Below are 21432 nucleotides of genomic sequence, written 5' to 3' on the forward strand. Positions count from 1 at the left end.
AGCACCACTAAATTTAGAAGTTTTTAAGAAAATAAGTAAGACTGTGAAATTTAGCTCCTTCTGAGAATTATAAGATTATGAAATATAGAAGGGATATAAGAATTTAAATAAGATGATAAATTGCTGACAAAACGTTACAACGATGAAAGTGGGAGCGGGAGATGTGAGGAAGTCCAAAGAAAATGTGAAAATATGTTAAGACCAATGTTATATTGCTTATTATGTTTATTTTTATTGTAAAACTTAATAAATTGCATATGTAGAATACCAACATCTGCATGGGACGTCTGAGTTATATCTTATAGCTAAGATTATGTATAGTCACACACTATAGCCAGGATTCACTGGAGTGTGAGTGGAAGAAAAAATGCAGCCTTGCACATTTCTCCATGCATATGTTGTTGTTTAGTCGTTTAGTCGTGCCCGACTCTTCGTGACCCCATGGACCAGAGCACGCCAGGCATTCCTGTCTTCCACTGCCTCCCGCAGTTTGGTCAGACTCATGCTGGTAGCTTTGAGAACACTGTCCAACCATCTCGTCCTCTGTCGTCCCCTTCTTCTTGTGCCCTCCATCTTTCCCAACATCAGGGTCTTTTCCAGGGAGTCTTCTCTTCTCATGAGGTGGCCAAAGTATTGGAGCCTCAGCTTCACGATCTGTCCTCCAGTGAGCACTCAGGGCTGATTTCCTTAAGAATGGATACGTTTGATCTTCTTGCAGTCCATGGGACTCTCAAGAGACTTGAGTCCATGGGACTCTCCATGCATATAGCATATACTATATGCATATCTCCATGGGACTCTCCATGCATATAGCATATCTCCATGGGACTCTCCATGGATATAGCATATAGCATATACCTAAATTATATTAATTGGCTAGCTGTTCTGCGGCTCAGTAGGGGGAAAGGGAACTAGAAAGTGAGGTGCTTTCAGTTGGCCTGTCTGTCCTGATTGTCACCAGACTCGTTCCCACTTCATTGGTGGACAGCCATATTGCAGCTTGAAAGTAAGAGGTCTTCCATGGGCCTGCCTGGCCAAATGGCCACCCAGATTTCCCACTTTCGACCCCATCAACTGCAGGAAAGGGGAGTAAAACTCTGTTCATTGGGCTGCACTGACCCCTTAGCATTTTATATTTCTTTCAGTACTCATTTTGAAGTTTTCTGTTGAAATGTGGGGGAAAGACTTTTCATAGTAGCTGGGATAGCTCAGCTGGGAGAGCACAAGACACTTAATCTCAGAGTCAAGAGTTCAAGCTCCACGTCAGGCAAAAGATTCCTGCATTGAAGGGCGTTAACCCTCGTGGTCCCTTCCAGCTCTACAATTCTATGATTCTATGTCCATGATAAGCTGTGCAAAATAAGCTTCAGGTTTATGCCAGGTGCGGCTTTCCTTGCCCATGATTCTTGTTCTAAAATTGGTGTTCACACGGAAAAGCCATTTCAGCAGGCAGAACAGGATTTCTGTATCTCAGTCCATGCATTTGACAATTATCTGAATTCTATTAGTATTATTATTTGCTTTATGAGGCAGAAGAATGTAAAGGAATAGGCAAGTAGCAACATTCACATAGTAGGTAAGCGCTGCAATAACATGTCATATAGAGATTGACTTCGATCTTGTCTGACCTTTAAGAAACTGATATAATGGGTAATGGTTTTTAAAGTGCAATACTATAACCACTTAATACTGGTTACAGTCAAGTCCCTCCAAAACACAGAAACCATTACTACCGTCATTTTGGTATGCTTCTGGAATTTCCCTTATCCCCCTTTTCTGCACATAGTCTGATGTCCGAAATTAAATAGTTGTCGTTCCAGTGTGGAATCAATACTTTAGTAATCCTCCATTGCTCTGTGTCCCCCCCCCAACCCCCCCCCCCGAGCTGTGTACAGACTATAGAAATTGTGTTTGCATAGTTTACCACAGTGTTTAGTATTGCAGCTCCTTCCTGCCTTTCCACCTTCCATATTACCGATGTGTATATACACATTGATGAACACTGCTAAAAAGAGTCTTTATATGACTGTGAATATTTAGCAATGTGTGGTCACAATTGTGGACATTGATAAACCACCCACAAAAAATGTGTAGGGCCAGATTAAGGTTGATGGAAACCTGTAGCACAAGGTACATGTGGACTTGGATAAAAGAGAGGCTAACTTTTGTGTCAGCAAAGATCACTCACTGGCTTCCTGTTGCAAGTAATGACTGGTGTACTGTAATCATGTGCCCATATGTCTGAGGAATGGAGCCAGGAATTGAATGAAGAGGGCTCCATTGAGCCTTATGCAGAGCTCATCCTCTCCTGAGCATACAGTTCTGTCAGGAGTGGGGGCAGGGGTTAAGTTTTGTCCTAGTATTGAAACCAGGATAGCTAACCTACTGCCATCCAGATGTTGGATGTCAATTCCTATCACCCACAGCCAGCATGGCTGATGGTCAGGGATGAGGACATTGTAGTCTAGAATTATGTGGGAGGTCTAAGTTCCTTGACCCAATTTATAGCATAAAATATGCTCTGTAGTAAACCTCCATCAAGTAGTTCTATGTAGTTTCAGGATTCTTCTGGGCCCATAACCAAAAATGTCGGGATCTCCGCTCGGCCAAGCTGATAAAGCTCATTTTCCTTCCGATGAATAATTAACGACCTGAGCCTTTGATGAGGCCTCAGGGACATTCCATTCAGCAGAGAATTCAAAACAGCACGCGGAAGTGATGAGATTTATGGCTACATGCTATGCTTTATTACTAAGCTACGCAGAGAGCAAAGAAAAATACATCCTCTCTCTATGAAAGCCAGAGAGCAACTGCACAACAAAGGAACAAAGGAACAGGAAACCAGTACGTCACATCCGGCTCCCGGCTCCCATGAGACTTCCAACAGTATGGAATGTGTCTGGAATGTAAACAGAGTCCTGTGACTCCAAGCAGCTGCATAGTGGCAACACACAGAAATCAACATCTTTCACTTGCTGCGAATTCTTCATTCATACAAACAATTGGCTGGGGACCCACATACAAATGGAGCTGTACCTTTGGTTAACATGAAAGCCTGCTTGGTAAAAGAGCTCCACACATAGCTCAGATACTGCACAAAACTCTGGATAGTATGTCTTGTCTAAAATACTATTTAAAGGTTTGCAATATTTTAAAAATATGTAGGTTTATGAAATATGCTTTTTGTACACAAGTCTCCAACTCTCATAAAGCTCCAGTGTAAAAACAACAACGCTGTAATGGCTTCTTGATAGTGATGAATTGTGCAGAAATGCTAAGAAGGGCACTGAAACATCTTCAGTATTCCTATTGTACAGGCTTTCTATTTGAATACCAGATGAATTTATTGATTGTAAGCAAATAAATAAGCTTCTTTTATGTTAATATTTAATTATGTTAGTGCTTGAAAACCAGCAACCTGGGGGGAGGGTAAGATAATTCCCTAGAAGATGCAAATGTGCCCTTAGATATGTTTGAAGTATTCTGAATTGCTCAATAGATAAAGAGCATTTAAGGGATCCTTGATATCCAAATGCTGCATACAGAAAGCTACAGACAACAAATCGTATGCAGAGATTAGATTGAGTCCAAGCTGCAGCTGAACTTTTTACATGAAAATGTGTTTTCAGAATGATACAGGAAACCAGGAAAGAAAAGGAGAGCAGCAATTTGCATCTTCCACTAAGGGATTCATGGTCTTTGTAGCACAGAGTTCAATGGCTTTGCTACAAGCCATTTCCATTTTGGTGATCTTTGGGCAGACTATGGCAGTGCATATGCTGTGTAATAAGGCTGTGAGACATAAGTAAAAACTTGCTTTTTAGATTTATCATACATTGATGTTTTCCAAAAACATATAGCAAAAAAAGGCAGGATTCAATAATAATAAGAAGAATAAGAATAAATAGTACACCTAGTGTAATTTGAAATCTTAGGACATTTAACTATTGCTGTTTTGCAGGTGTGGTTCAGTCATATACTGCACAATTAAAGTGGATTTGTTTATTTTGAGCAACAACCCTACTTTTTTAAAAAAAGAGGGGGGAAACACACATACTCTTGCAGTAAGGAAGGTGAAAGGGAAATGCAATGGACTGTTCTGAATTATAAACCCGCACTCACGGTTATTCCCTTTAATGCCTGGTGTTATAGCACCTAGTGCTGAGGAGCTTTATAAATACAATAACCACTCACAGGTAATATTCTTTGCCAAAACTGCTTCAGTGAAGAGTCATTCTACAACCCTGAAGTAGTGAGGGATTATAAATTCCTGTTGGCTGCCCTCTTACCTATTAAAACACTCCCAACTCTCAAAACAAAGCAACCAGACAGCTGTTTTGCTTTTGGTGGGATGGAGGTTCCTGCTTAGCCAAAAACTTCCCAGGAATTTCAATAGAAATTAAAAGAATGTTGATTAAACAAACAACATTTCTCAGCAGGCCTTCCCGTTTCTCTAGGCTGCCATAGAATTATGTCTACTGTGAGATATGAGGGGAATAGCAATGGCTGCATAAGCAAACTATTTTAGGAATTTCAAAGGAAACTAAGGCTGTTTTGATAAAACAAATAGCACCTCTCAGGGACATTCACACATCCCTAAGGGTAGTGTCAAGCCCTACTCAGAGTCTGGTTTAAGTCCTTATTTATTTTTTATTTATAAAATTTCTAGGTGATAGACTTATAAATAGTTCTCTGTCTTTTTTGAAGCACATAGATGTGAAGAAAAACAAGGAACAGAAACATATCCGTTAATTATCTGTTTACCACAGACACCGGGCAACACAGCCTTTCCACAATGCAACTATCCCTCCATGCTCTCAGTGTCTTAATATTGCAACCTGGTCAGATTAAAAATGCTGCTATAGCAGCATCATGTTGCACATAACTTGCTTCCAAGTTGTGAAGGCCTCATCCTGCCACACTCAGGACCACTTTACCTGAGAGCCCACATGTAAGCTCACTTACATCACCTGGGGTCTACTTGTGCCATGGCTCCCTGCAGAATATCATAGAGCAGTGACCTGAAAAGGAGGATTTTCTGCTGTTAGTCTCTATGCTGCAGATTGCCGTTCCCTCTGTGAAGCCTTCAGTTGCTTCAGATATCTTGAAAAGACTTAAATTGTTGCCCAGGCTTTCCCTGACCCATAAGGTTGAGCCCTGTTTTATGCGTTTGAATCTCATCATTCCAGTTGATCTGCTTTTATACTGCTGTTTTATTGGCTTTAGGCTGAATTTGTAATTATATTGTACACAAAAATATTTTGCCTTGATAAATGCTCTCTGTGGCGTTTGCCCTCCTAGGTGTATGACATCATACTGGGTTCATAAGGAAAGGGTTAACTTATCGTAAAATGACTAACCAATGGGAACCCCGGGGGCAGAGTTAACAGCATATAAGGTTTAAGCACAGGGGTTTTTGGAGGAGTTAGAGTTAGAGTTAGGGTGGTTGAGAAGACAGTCTGGAGTTAGAAGAGACAGAGAAGATAAGACTGTGGGTTGGGCTAGTCTGATGTGAGAGAGTGAGAGAATTTGTTAAGAGGAGTCAGTCAAACAGTTGAGATAATTAGTCAAAAAGTATTAGGAAGGTATAGGCCGGTAAAGAAACTAAAGTTAAGATACTGACAGGAATATTATCCGAGAAATCATAAACTTGTTAATATTTATAAAATAAACTTGTTTATTTGATTCACTTTTAACAACTGTCTGGACTCAGTGTTTTACCCGAGGGTAACGGGTTGGTGGCAGTGGGGAAGCGAACACAGTGGTGGCACAGGGATCAATAGACCGTTAAACGTCCGGGGACCCTGTGTGATCACCACACTTTCAAATAAATAATACCTACAATCAGATTCCTGTAAGGTGGGTCTCTGCATCATGACCCCACAAACCCCACTGTATGAGGGCACCTAGTACATGATCTTGCCATGTAGGAAGCCCATTTCAGACAATATAATGCTGCCTTATCAGACAGTTGGTCTGTTTAGCTCAGTATTGTCCACAGCGACGGTCTCAGCCTTATCTGGAGATGCTGAGGATTGAACATGTGACTTCCTGCGTGCAAAGTGATGCTCTGCTACTGAGCTTCCCAACTGCAGCAGAGGGCCTGTGCCACATTTAGAAGGTTTCTAACAGCACCTCTACCTTGCTATAATATCTGAGTCAAGACTCTATGCTCAAAATCATTAGGCAGTTCACTTATCCGCTCTGTAATAAAACAGTCCCAGCTATGCTTCTATTCATTCAGGAAGAAACTGCCAGCCTTGTCAGAATTCTTAAGGAGACTTCCTTCCCCTTCTCCCACGGCAACAGCAGGAATCCCTGATGACTGCAAATCACAAGATTGTCCCAACTGTTATATCCCACAGGCCCAGAATTCATCCTAGTAATCAGACAGTGGGCTCAATTTAGGTCTTTCCTTTTACCATGGGGGGGGGGGGCACACTGATGTTCTTCATGTGGCTGTAGGCCCCAGCATGAGCCTGTAAAGGAATATGATGCTCATCTGATCTTGACAATCATAGTCAACAAACAAACAAACATTGAAAGGAGATGGAGTTGCTGAGAAATCCTTTGTTCATTACCACTCTGCATCCTGAGGCATTGCCCTTTTGCTTGCAAACCATTCAACACATGAAAGACCCTTAGTGGTGGACGAGCCTCATTGCGGTGATATTAGCTGAAGGTTTCTCTGACCAGATGAGTGGTGTTTAGTCTGTTCTAGAAGAGTCACTCTCCCTCAGAAGGAGCAGATCCAGAGGTTGGGGGTTCTCCAGGATCTTGCACTGTTACTAGAGGCACAGGTGGTCTCTGTAGTGCAGTGGCCTTCTGCTAGCTGCCGCTTTATCTAAACAGGGATAACTTCACTTATCTATGCTCTGGTAAAGCCTAGGTTAGATTACTGCAATGCGCTATGTGTGGAGCTGCCTTCAAAAACAGCTCCGAAATTGCAGCTGGTGCAGGAAGTGCAACAGATTTACTGCCTGGCTGCAATACCACTCACCAGCTGCATTCTAACACCTCAAGATTATAAGAAATGGTAAAATCAGAGTCTGATTGTGTCCTCCTCACTCTCCATTCCTTTTTCTTTCTGTGTCTTCTTAGATTGGAAGCCAGGCAGGGACTGCGTAAGGCCAATGGAAAAGTGAATATTTAATTTCATACCTCATCCTAACACCTTATATGGCAGTTCTGCTTCCTCCGACCATTTGGCCATCACAAGCATGCCTTGTTCCTTGACAGGTTTATAATCAGCTTTCATAATCAGAAAAGGACGTTCCTTTATAAGGAAGAGTGATGAAAGAAGACATCTGCCAAGGAACAAATAATACATATTGTAAGTCAATACGGCATATTCATACCTGATCAGGGGGCCATCCCTAGAGGCCTACCTCAGCACACATCATATACCTGCATCCTGAGACATCTTATCCATGTGTGTGTGTGTGTGTGTGAGAGAGAGAGAGAGAGAGAGAGAGCGAGAGAGAGAGAGAGAGAGAATTTTCCGCTACTTTCCTGCAATTTGTCTAGCTTGTTAGTATGCCTTTGAAAACCAGTGGCTGGGAATTACAAGTGGGGTAAGTGCTGTTGTGTTCAGATTCTGCTTGCGGGTTTCCCCTGGGCATCTGCTTTGCATCAGGGAAAACAGGATCCTGAATGAGATGGGCTATTGGACTCACACAGCAGGGTTCTTCTTATGTTCTTTAAAAAAGAATGAAAAAGAAGAACCCATACTTTTAAAAAAACAAACAAAAACCCCAAACCCATTCTCCTCACAGAATGGGAAGATATGACATCCTCCCTTCACCCAGCAGTTGAAAACAAATGAAAGGAGCAGGCATTCCTTCCTCCACAGGACATAGTGAGGATCGCTCATCTCCTACTGTTCTAGAGAATTACATTCTATTTACGACTATATATGAATACTCACACAACTCACAGAATGACAGGCGTGAGGAAGCAGAAACATTAATGACATGCTTCCATATTGGGAGGCATGATATCTAAGCGTGCTTGAATCAGGTTCTGCACATTTTACAGACTGAGCTGCAGGATCATGGATGGGAGGGTGTTTGAGAGGGTTAGTATTGAGTAGTGAGGAAAGGAATATTTCAGAACATCACTGAATTCCTTCCTCAACTTTAGGGAATTAAAAACACAAGGGAGAGGGAGAGAGCAAGCAGGTTTTCAAAATTATATTCATCTATATTTGAGGTGATGGATGAGAAATGACAGCCTTGTTGAGTATGAGTTTGTCACCTAAACTCTCTTTTCAGAAGTGTGTTGTGTGAGTGATGTGAAACACACTCATTATAAAGAATTAGTAGACACTTCCTCCAGTTTTGGGAGGAATCTTTCACACTGACAAGAGAAAAAAATTCTTCAATTAAAATTGATAGGTTTTTTTGCTCGCTCTCTCTTTCTCACAAACACATATTATCCACCTAGATTTCTGAACAGTGAAACTATCTGCAGTTTGGAAGGAAAGATGGCTGCATCACGTGTATCAAATATATCCCTAAATATTAAATGCTAACTGAAAATTACCCGCAAGGTTTTCTTCCTGTGCTTCATTGCTTTTAATGGAAAGCCTTGCCTGTTGGGGAATCTAACCATATGGTGTGTAATACATTCATATATTTGTGGAAGTCTTTTTTTCTTCTTCTTTTCAAAACCACATTAAATTATTATGCATGGTTACATTAACACAGTAGTGGCCCACCGCATGGGTTGTGTAAAACACATAAAAACCAAAAGCATCTTTATAGTTAAATGAAGAGCTACGCTTATTAGAGGGCTCTTGCAAAACTGGGCCTTGGGTTTCTGCAAGGGCTTCACATTGGGCAAGATGCCAGGGGGTTCCCTGCACTCCAGCCCTGAGTTTCTCATGGGCTCTTGTTCAGAGAGACTTAGAATCTTCTCTCATTGGATGCCTCTTTGAAATGCAAAACTGAAAAATGCAATAAGTGTATGGGACTTAGGGAATGAGAGAAGTCATTTGGGACTCAGGGAAAGAGAGAGCACTTACTTTCAAAAAATAAGGGTTGTTAGTAGGAATGAGCGCTGGGATTTAACAAAAGTCATATTTAAAGGTGACTAGGAATTTACACTATCTAAAACAACATTTGAACATGGGCCACAAGAACGTCCGGACTGCCACAGCTACAGGCACAGATTTCCCCACAAATAAAAAAAAAATATTGTTATAAGTTGGGGACCCACCCCTAAACCCTAGAAATTAATAAATGGTAGGATTTTGATTATTTGGAGCATTGAAGGGAAGATTGCAGGCCAGTGGAATAATACGAGCTAAGCTTTCTTTCCAAGCCAGTGCCTTACCTGGGATAGAGGTGTTAACATGACAAAAGGTGTTGATGACCCATCTAAGAGGAATCCTTGGGCTGAGCAGACAGAGGTCACCAAGGTGATGGTGTGTGTGAGAGAGGTGATAGGAAAAGAGAGTCTTTAGCAAGGTGTGCTGGGAAGGAGATAGGGAAGAACAAAGACAGAGATCCATCTTGGGCAGACTTGTTGAAGGCAGGCTGGGAGAGATGCCTTGGGACTCTAGTACTGTACTGCTGTGGGGAACAAGCTTCTCTTGAGATGACCATGTTGTAAAATCTGGACTTCCTCTATCTACTAGATTCAGGTGTAAATATGTGAATAAAGCATCTTTCTCAAAGCTATGACAGCCTCCACTGTGTCTTCAATTCTCCAAAGGAGCATAGACCCTGGTTGAGGACCAAGACCCCTGGAATCCTATGCATGGCTCAGCAGAGATTGGGGTGGCCAGTAACAATATGTTTGCTGGGGGGGGGGGCGTGGGTGGTCTGATTCTTCAACTGAGATGAATGGGACAGCCCTTGAAGATGTGGGGTTTCTGTATACACCTCAGAGCTCATGTGGTCAAAAGTAGCATGTGGCCAGATAATCATGACTCCTATGATAGAAGTGAGACTTAAACCCAGATCACCCAAATCCAAATTCAGTTCTCTCTCACTGGACATTGGATCTCAGAAATGCAATCGTATATGCAATGTTTTGTCATGCAGATCACTAATATCCTTATTTTATAACGAGATTCCATCATTACTTTTAAATACATAAGGGTTTCTTATTAATTTACCTCTCTGGAATACTGCACAAGCAAATAATAAAAAAATGAGACTCTATATTTAATTTTTGGCAGTAGAGTGAGAGAAACGTAATGGCAGGAGCTGATGGGACTTAAATGAAATTGTGACAGCGACAAGGTTTTAAACTTGTGTTTCAAACTTGTGTGGCGGCATTAAATGTTAATGTGATAATGAGGCAATTTAGTGTCCCAAAGTAAAAATTAGGTCCAAATGCTAAGGGTCGTATGCTTTTTGTGCAATGTGCAGTGAATTGCAAATTGCATTTGAGGTGTTGGCAGAAGGCCTTCTGCCCTAGATATCTGAAGCGATTTTAATCTCCTCCTGCTTCCAGGCAGATTCTGAGATCTGCATGACCCCTGTTGTTATGATGGCTTTGTGTGCTCCCGTGGGGCTGTCAATTGGCCAGTGCCAGGCACGCTGAATGAATGAATAATTCTGACAGCTTCAGATCCTTGCAGGAATGCAAGCTGTTGGGGAAAACAGCTTTATGTTTTGGATATTTGCTACTGAGTCAGCTTTTGGAGGGGTGGAATCAGTATTGGAATTCTCAGGATAAATCACGTGTGATTGTTTTACACGTTTTGTTTTTTACCCCACACAACAAAGACATGACAAATCAAGCATTTGCTCAAAGGCTGTATTTATTAACATAACAAAGAAGAAATTGTGTCACTCAAGCTAAACAAGGTATAATCTGCACAAGTAGGTAGGAAATCTGCCCGCCTGCTTCTGGGAGCCAAACCACCCCAGATGAACTTCACCACCCATGGAGGTATGGTGCTAGAAATAGCACCTCCCCCGAAATGGCAGTCATGGGTGTGCCACCTGATACGTGCTAGCCACCCCCACTGCTTAACAGATGGCACACACAGATCCCGAGAGTTGCCCCCCCCCAAGCCGGTCAACAATAGGAGGAAATTTGGGGATGGGATTCAAGATTATAGGGGTTTCAAAAATACGTTAATGGCTTCTCATCCTTCCAAACCTGGATGTTTTCAGCAAAACTTCCATTCCAGAAGCAAAACCTGATGGTGATGGACAGCACCCTAAGGCACTATGGCTGAAGGGCCATGTTAAAATCCATGTGCCTGCCCACACTACATGGTACCAGTAAGATTAAATCCTACCCACCAAAAACCAATTGAATTAAAGGTAGGGCAGAGTAGGTGAACAAGGGCAATCAGAGAGACCCCCCCTCCAAATCCTACTAAGACCCATATGGTAACTAGCAAAAGGCTACACTGCTCAAAATGTGGGAGGGTGTCCTTGAGGGAAGGGCTTACCTCATGTAGAAAGCTACATGAGGACTCCCTCCCTCCCTTTGAGGATGAGGGCTTTGGGACCCTCCCTCCTCCAGGCAAGGAATAAGACCATATAGCTTTGTTTGGTCTTACTGGTCTTCCTTCACAGTGTGTGTTTGCATTTCCTGGGCACACAACCTGAAGTATATTTTCACAGAAGTAAACTCTACCAGATTCAGCAGTTCTTACCCCAAGCTGCTCTGCACTGGCTTTGAGTTTCAGAGCATTGAGCAGTATATAACAATGCGACATAAATATGGCATTTTCATATGCAGCAAATACAATCCCTTTTCCATGTTTCAATCAAGCACTTCAAAACCTCTGTAATAACTAGGGCTGTTCAGCAATTGTCATTTAAACTTACTTTCTGTTACAAAAAGAAATAGTGGGAGGATACATTTTCCCCATGGCATTCATCTTGAGGAAACTGCGTCATGTCCTTTGAACTGTCAGGCTGCTGGGCTAAACAAACTGGGTGTAGTTTTTCTTTTCATACTAGCCAAACCCCATGAAGGAAAGAACACAACAGTATGAAAATTGCTCCTAGGAAATTTAAGAGAAGGCTGCTTTTACTTCATGGCATGGGGCCTGCCTCTTGATGAATACAAAAGCATGCCACACAATGGCTTCTTGACTGAAGTATGTCACAATTCAGGAGGCAAACCATGCCACCAGCAAACAACTGTCATCCAGCATGCATTTCACTCAATTCCATTATCAGAAAAAGTTATATAACCTGCTCTTCAAAATGCTGGGAGTTTGAAGCATATTTTTATGTTGCAGATGTGGTATTGGTGGTATTACTGGTTTAGCTATGTACTATACAAAAACATGAGAGCTTCTAGTGAAAAAGGAAACAGTATTCTACCCCAGTATTCTATAGGGCACTAGTCACAATAAAATAAATGGGACTTGAGCACCAACTTGCAAGTAAACATGCATAAATCTCACAGGAAAACACATGGATTTCAATGAGATTTATTCAGGCCTATCTACTCCAGATTGGGTTGTTTGCCCATCAATACAATAAAGAACAGAACAAAGCATTACTCAAAATAGAGTTAGAATTTCTACCTCTTTCTCCACAACTTTTTGGACCCAGCACTTGACTGGGAAATCAACTGTATATAAGCTTGCAGGGCTTCGCTGCCTTATCTCGTACTGTGAAGTGTTGTCCAGAATGTATTTCCATCCTATTAGTGGATTTTTATTTGAACATATTCTATAGTTTTGTACCATAGTCAGGACTTTGGTTATCAGAATATAAATGATAAAAAATAGGGCACATCACAAATAGTGAGATTTTATGTATTTCATGGCCTTTTGACTTAGTTATTGCTTTTATCTGACTATATATATATATATATATATATGGAAAGCAAGAATAACACCCCATGCCTCTGGTTCTAGTTCATGAAAGATTATGTCACAATAAGGGTGAAATCCTCTGCTCTCTTACCTGAGAGTAAGCCCCACTGAACTCAATGGGACTTCTGAGTAAGCATGTATAGGCATTCGCTCTAAATCTATTAGCCTTTAAATTGGACAAGAATCTTCCTCATTCTTACTGCAACAGACACAGCTACCCCTCTGGATTCTTCAGATTCTGTTATTGTGCTCCCTGCGCAAGATTCAGGGACCAGGGCTATATTGTATCAGACGTTCAAATTTTATTTATTTACTTACAAAAAGGCATAATGATGCCGGTATGCTGGCAGTAGAACTCAGCATTATTCCATGAGGACAGGAAGGATATAGAAGAAAGAATAGAAGGATGACAAAACAATAACTGGGAAAGTGTATCAAATGACATTTAAAATAAAAACATCCACTAAGTGATTATTCCATATTATTTAAGCATACTTCTATAATATGAATGCCATGACGTTCCTTTGTGTCCCTATATAGACCACAGTTGACAAGTCCTTTCCTGTGAAAATCATGTAAACTAAATAAATGTTACAATATCATGGCCTGAAGTTCTTTCATTTCATTTTTACGTGTGTGTGTGTGTGTGTGTGTGTGTGTGTGTTTAAATGCAGGTATATATATAAGCTATGACTGTTGGGTTTCTCCTTGAAATGTGGAAAGAATAGTAACGTTGAAAGAAAAATACTTTAAAAGAATGTGTCTTGACAAACAACTGAAGTATTCTGTTATTTTTATCTGACACTCACAAAGCACACTTCATCACGAACCAGACAACCAAACAAATTTGGTACCAGTCTTGCTTGTCTTTAAAAATTCCAGGTGACAGATGTTGCGGATTTTCTCTCTCTCGAAGTATGTGAGCTTCGGCATAAGAACAAAAGACCCTGTCATTGGTCTAAAATGGCAAGTGAGTTAACTCTGGCACCATGGTTTACTAGGATCACTGTGCACAAAGAAATTCATCAAATTGCTTTCCAATTTAAGTTCACCATCCTATTGATTTCCGTGTTCGATATCATAACTCACCAAAATATATGAACTGAATTCCAAATACAGGAAGAGAAAGATTCTGAGATTCTTTAAGGTGCCATCAATCTCTATTTTGTACTTGCATGTTGGAGTAGTAGTAAGAATAATAGTAGTAAACAGCACCACAGACTGTGCCTGCAGACAGTCGCAATTTTGCAGGAGGGATGCAGGTGTATACTGGAATGTTAGCTTTATTCAGTTAAAGTGGATTATAGGTAATCAGGTGAAGGAAAAAGGTAAAGGACCCCTGGACAGACAAGTTCAGTCAAAGGCGACTATGGGGTTGTGGTGCTCTTCTCGCTTTCAGGCCAAGGGAGCTGGCGTTTTTCCATAGACAGCTTTCCAGGTCATGTCACCAGCATGACTAAACTGCTTCTGGCGCAATGGAACACCATGATGGAAACAAGAGTGCACTGAAACATCTTCCTGCCACAGCAGTACCTATTCATCTACTTGCATTGGCATGCTTTAGAACTGCTAGGTTGGCAGGAGCTGAGACAGAGCAACGGGAGCTCACCCCATTGTGGGGATTCGAACTGCCAACCTTCCGATCAGCAAGCCCAAGAGGCTCAGTGGTTTAGACCACAGCACCATCTGCATCCCTTAAAGTGGATTATAAGGTTCTGTGGCCCCAGTGCAACAAATCCACTTTTAAAATGAATCAGACTTTTTGTGGATTAGAAAGTGATGGGGAAATGTATCGAAAAGTGAAGGGGAAATGAATGTCTAATGGGAAAATGTATAAACACCCTACAAGCAAATTTTATTTACAACCAGTCCAGGGGGTAACACTGGCCACCTTTTTCCTACTTTGTCTCAGGATTGCCCTTGTAAAACTCAGAAGAGGAAGATGACTCTGCCTCTCATTGGCTCTTATTCTACCTGCTGTTTGTCTCTCTGCCTTTTGCCCTACCAGTCCCAATGAGCACCAGCCACCACATAGCTGCATATCTTTCTTACATCAATAAAAAATTATCTAGCAAAGAGGTGCCATATATATTTGCAATGTATGGCTGAAAATCCAGAAATGTGTATTTCATCAGAGTGCAACAATTAATTTCAAACACTTTTTGTTAGGGAGCATAACAACTTTTCAGGCACTGAAAAAAAGCCAGCACTTTTTTTTTTAAGTGTCATATATGCAGAATTCTCTGTTAATTTAATAATGCACAGAAGACTGATTTTAAAAATCGTGAATGTAATTACAGATGGGGAAAGGAGACTAACAACATCAAATACTTTTAGTTCCACAAAATAATGTTTAAAATGAGTAGACTATGAATATTTATGGAGGACAAAGAGGAAAAGAAAAAAAGAGGTTGGTTTCTTTTAGGTGCCATGCAATGCAATGCAATAAATATTTACTCAGTGGTTAATTCCTGTGTGTTCAATAGGGCCTATTACCAAATATGTGTTTTGCAGCCTTAAATACTTTGTGGCTCCCTTTTCTTCTCCAACAGAGTCCTTTTTGCATTGCAAATGATATTTCTAGTCCCTCTGTCTTCAGCTGTTTTCTCCATCTGTTGGACTGTGATCACATGATGGAAAAACTCATTTGACCTTCCTTTTCCATGTGGTAATTTTGCACTCCATAAGTCCCTGTCCCCCCCATATGACTTTTATAAACAGCCTGGGTCTTGTCAAATCGTATGTAAATAATAAGAAATGGAGGGTAAGATTTGTTTGACATCTTACTGCACTGCTTAATATTATCTTGCCATTATTGTGTAGCTTTGTTCTGTAATTTTTATGTACGTGGAATATTTATATTTTGCAGGTTGTCTGGAATGGAAAGTATGGAATAACAATATTTTGTACAAAGTGTTTTGTGCCTTCACCCATGGAGGTCGAGGAAGAGTGTATGTATAGATTTGGAACCTGCCAGAGAATGACGAAGTAAGTAAGTTGGTTTTTTCTGCCAACACCTGTTGCTCTAGGCTAGGGGTGGCTAAGGTGATGATCTTCAAATGTGATGCTTCTTCCTCTGTGAGTATTTCCTTCCCCATCCCCTGCTTGCCCCACTGTTTCCCAGTCCTGGCTACAGCCCTTGCCGGGATTCTCTTCCTCCTCTTCCTCCTCCCCATCACCCTGCCAGTATCTGACACTAGAACTTGAACCAATGAATTCAAGTTACAAGAAAGGAGCTTCCAATTAAACATCAGGAAGACCTTTCTGACAGTAAGAACTGTCTGACAGTGGAACAGACTCTCTTGGGAAGTGGTTGACTCTCCTTCCATGGAAGTTTATAAGCAGAGGTTGGGTGGCCATCTATCATGGATGCTTTAGCTGTGATTCCTGCATTGCAGGGGGTTGGAGTAGATGATGAAGAAGAACAGTTTTGGATTTGATGTCCTGCTTTATCACTACCCTAAGGAGTCTCAAAGCGGCTAACAATCTCCTTATCCCTTCCTCCCCCACAACAAATGCTCTGTGAGGTGAGTGAGGCTGAAAGACTTCAGAGAATTGTGACTAGCCCAAGGTCACCCAGCAGCTGCATGTGGAGGAGCAGGGAATCGAACCCGGTTCACCAGATTACGAGTCCAGCACTCTTAACCACTACACCACACTGGCTCTAGATGACCCTTGTAGTTCCTTCCAACTCTAAAATTCTATTATTCTAACAAGGGTGATATTTCACCATGACCATTATATGGAAAGGGAAGTTAGAAATCTTTCTAATAATTAAACATGTAATAAATATTATAGGAAGCCTAGGCAATATGCAACAGAACAATGGTATTAAAACAAGAATAAGATAAAACAGCAACAAGAAGAAAATAAAAACCAACAAAAGACAAAACACAAATCTGGAACGTTGTCTTCTTTTGTGTGCAATTTGCATGTAGCTTTTGGCAGCAATTGATTGCTGCTAATAGGTTAAAAGGTAGTTCAGCATTGGAACCTAGCCCTCAGCAGTTTTTCTTCTTTCAAAAAATGGAAAGGAATGCTGTTCAATATTTCAGCCAAGAATGGATGCTGACCCATAGACAAAAGGTTCCACAAGGGAAGCCATTCAACTAACTTACACTGCCTGAATTGCCAGCAAGTTACTGGAGGAGGTAGAAATATTTATTCTCTGTTTCCAGTCTCCAGCACAGCTCAGTCCAAACTATTGCTCTGGATAAGTAAAGGCCAGTTGCTGGAGATGCTTAGGCTATGTGAACAAGAAGGAATTTACCTGTTTGATTTCTAGCCAACACTTTCAGTCCTCTTGCTTCTCAGTATAAGCAAAACTGAAATTCAGTCTGTTGGCATGAAGGCATCAAACTTGCATTTAGAATTTAAGGCATTGCTTTCCTGCTACCAGAACATAACATTTGTTTTTCAGAGTTCACTAGACCCCTTATTGTCATGTTTAAAAATGTTCGGTCTGTGCGTTTCACATCTCACTCTTATCCTGTTGTTTAGTTCAATGAAGTCTAAAAATACAGTGGAAAGTCTTCAAGTCATTCCACTATAGCATTATGGAACACAACAAGCCTAAAAGCGAAGCTGAATGGGGGAATGATTTCACCACAGGCGCTCTGTTCCAGTGCGGTTACTGATGAGGCCTCCTGGAGTAACCGATAATAAACTGAAGCCTACTTGGAGATTTTGTGCTAGCCTATGCCAAACGAAATTAGAGTTGTTGACTAGAGTGTGTAGAGGGACTGAGAAAGATTCAAAAACTTCAGAAATCTCAGGTGGTTGAACATCATGCTTCAAGGTTTATGCCAATCTCACGGTGCCTGAGAGGAATCATTTCCCCTTGTGATGCTGCTTCATAACCCCTACTCAGCTTATTTTTCACACTCTTTGGAACCATCTGGCATAGGCCAATGGGACAATGAATTATAGGGGGATTTTTAGCAATGCAAAATCGGTATACACAGCCTGCCACTCCCATTTCTACAGGGCTGAAGCAGGACATTTTGCTGAGGCAGAGTTGCAAATAACACTCCACGCCCCTGAAAAGTCAGTCTGCTTAGTAGCCAAGACAGAACGTGCACTTTTACAAGTTCCGTATAATGTTGGTTCTACACTTGTGAGGAGTCAGTCTTTTCGCATGGCAGCCCATATGCTTTGAAACTCCTTGACCATTCATATTAGTCAAGCATGTCAAACCCATATTTATTTCAGCAAGTCTAGCCAGATATAGGTAGGTGCCATTGCCATTATAAGAGAACAAGGGCGATGTTCATGGTGAATTCTAGAAAAATAGCACTGACTACTGTATACTTTTAGACTATAGACACCTAGGCACTGTTCAATACATTAAGCCTACTGATTTCAGTCACATGGCTAAACATGTACCCATCATCTCACAATGCAATGTCTGTTCTCTTGCTAACAACTGAGTTGTTATACCTCCCATTATAGTGTTATATTTGCAGCCAAATCCTACCCATATTTGCAGCCTAATCCTACCCATGTTTTCTTTGATTGATTTCCAGTTAGAAGCGTTTCTCCCTGCTGTCTAGAACTCCTGCCTTCAATAGGTTTAAGTTACAATAGTTTTATACTTTATATAAAATGACTTGGATCCTGATTTGCCCTTTTGCAAATGGAAGGGTTCCTTTGATTCATGGAATGGATTCTGATCCAGTGGAGGCTTCTGCTTACAGAAGTCAGGGAAAGGCAGTTTTCCCCATTTCCCACTCAGCCCCTATCCCGATTGTGCCAGAGCTTTGCCTAGCCCACTGAAGCAATTTGACACTAGAACTCGTGGATCTCCAGTGAAGATAAACATCAGAAGATTCAGGACAAACTAAATAAAGGACGTTTTCACACAGTGCACAGCTAAACTATGGCACTTCCTCCTCCAGGAGACGGGGCTAGCCACTCACCTGTAAGGCTTTAAAAGAGGATTGGACAAATCCATTGAGGGTAAGGCTTTCAATGGCTGTTAGCCATGATGGCTATGCTCTGCCTCCATAGTCAGAGGCAGAAATCCTTCTGAATCCAGAACAGGATGCTGGACTAGATGGGCCATTGGTCTGATCCTGCAGGCTCTTCTTAGATTCTTCTGAGGCTACAGGTAACCTTCCATCAGTGATCTATTCAAATGAGTGGAATTCTGCTCACTGGGATATAGAATCCAAGGCCTTCCTTTTAATTATTGTTATAGGCCACCTTGAGGATGTGTAATTAATTAGGTGGGGCAGAAGCTTCTTAAATGAATAAATATTTTAGCTCCTGATGTTTATGGAGGTTGCAAAAACCTCAAACTGAAATAAACTAAAAAGTGGATTAGTATATAAATGGAATTCATGAATTTTAATGGAGCAAATTTAAATATAAACAAAGATAAAACTGTTAATGAGACTATTCAGAAGTAATGTGATTGTGTATGTGTATTTTCAAATAAATCTCAGTTATCTATCTTCAGCCCAATTAGTATTCTACCATGTTACAACTAACTGTGAAGACTTAAGAAGAATGTATTAGGACTCATACTTCTAATGGAAGATATGGTGGGTAGAAATGTATCAATCGTGTGGGAGGTTAACATGACTAACAGAAGTACTGTGGTGCAATTCTAATTTTGTAAAATGCTATTTATACCTAGATAATGAAATGGCCTAACTAGCAGTCCTCCTTCCAATACTGACCTAAAATCAGCCAGGCATATGATTGTGACTTACACTATATCGTTGCCTTCTGCATTCTCTCAGGAAAGTAAAATAATTTACCGTACATTTTTAGCTTTAAAAAACCCCACTTTACCATTAATCAGCTGTATGCAAGTCTGTTTTCTCTTTGGACTCTTTTTGGTGGCCTTTGCATTATACAACTACTTACTCTGTCCATACAGATAAATGGGCATGTAACTGCCCATAACAAAAAATACAAAGCTATGAAGCTAAAAAGGTAGGATACATGGAGGGGAGGAATCTAAACAATTAAGTTTTCAATATAATTATTTGGTGATAAGTTTAAACAAATTTGGGATCCTGGCACTAGGAACAGTTGAAGAAAAAAAAGAATTAAAAAACCATGGCTGTAGAAACAGAGAAATATCTTAACTGGAAGTTCTTCTATGCTGATGTTGCTGCATTTCTTCAGAAATTAAAGAATTACTTGTGAACAAGACAGAATTGCCTGATATACTCAATTTGCTGCCACTTTCTTTGTTCCAAGATAGAGCGGGGAACCTGTGGCCTTCCACATGTTGCTGAACTGCTACTCCCATCAACCCCAGCCACTGTGGCTTGCAGCCAGAGAGGAAATGTTTAGCAACATTTAGAGTTTTGGAGCAAATGGAGAATCATGGGCTAGTGATCCCTGTTTAAGAGCTAAAGACCCAGGCCTGCTCAGCACAGTTAGACATGTTTATGCCCATTGATTTCAATGTGCATAACCAAACTTAATTCTGTGTTGGTTTTAGGCACCAGTCCAGTGGTTATAAACCATGGCACTTAAGTGAAAAGTTAGTTTTGTTCTGAATAACTTTACCAGGCAGGATCATAATTTTGCATGTGAGAAGTGCTCATCCTTATCTCCATGAAATCATAAGGCGTTATCCTCATGTACAAACATTTAACACTGAGATACCCATAGTATCTAGAACAAGGCTTACTTTTCTTTATGCACTCAATTTACCAGCCTTCACAGTGCTCAGACCACAGAAGGCTAATATAACTTGGTTACTGTCAAGTATCACTTAAGAAAAGCTTATGTACTTCAGTTCCCCTACAGTGTACATTGTCTTAGGATGGATGTCCAGATGGTATTGACATCTGTTCCTTCCCTTGATTGCTTTTAAGCTCAACCAACTTGCTCAAGGCAAGGCACTCAGCAAGAAGCCTAGAATATTTTCTTTGTCCTGATTCAACCAGTGCTGCAGTTAATATTTAAAAACAGATTGGTGATCCACAACGATAAATGAACAATGAACAGACTGCGTCCCAGATATCCCACCCCCCTGACAAAATCAGAAGGGATGACCTCCTTCGATAGCTTGTAACACACTCATTGTAATCACTTGGTTTGTCATTTGCTCCCTGAGATGTGTTCATGTGTGGGATGCAGTGAATCAAAGCACAGCTCATATTAGTTTCAACTGACTCATAAAGATCTAAGCAGCCTTGGAACAGACCTTAGAAATCTATGTAGGCCAGTCTAAGTTTTTCACTGGTCCTGCTGCATGTTTGGATACTTAGTCCAAACTGCTCTTGACCTAAGCATCATATACAAATGTGATGAATGAGTAAAAAAAAAATCAGTTATACACAAGGTCACCCCAACATCTCACTAGTATAAAAACCATAATATATGTCATAATGAATCAAATGAATTGTTCATCTAGGTTAGCATGATGCTGCTGATAGTGATTAATGCCAGATGCTTCAGAAGACAGAAGCAAGGCAGCTGGTAGATGATCCATTTTCTTCCTTCCCCCAGCCCTTCAGTTTCAATAAGCTTTGTAAGATGGGCTTGTGTACTGTACAGTACTTTCCTCATGCGTACTGTCCTAGAACTGGAACACTTGAAGATACGTGTGGCTTATTTAAGTTAATACAGAATGAACATACAATGAAGATATGGATAAAATTACT

This window comes from Podarcis pityusensis (assembly GCF_964106645.2).
Source record: "Podarcis pityusensis genome assembly, chromosome: 10".
NCBI lineage: Eukaryota > Metazoa > Chordata > Lepidosauria > Squamata > Lacertidae > Podarcis > Podarcis pityusensis.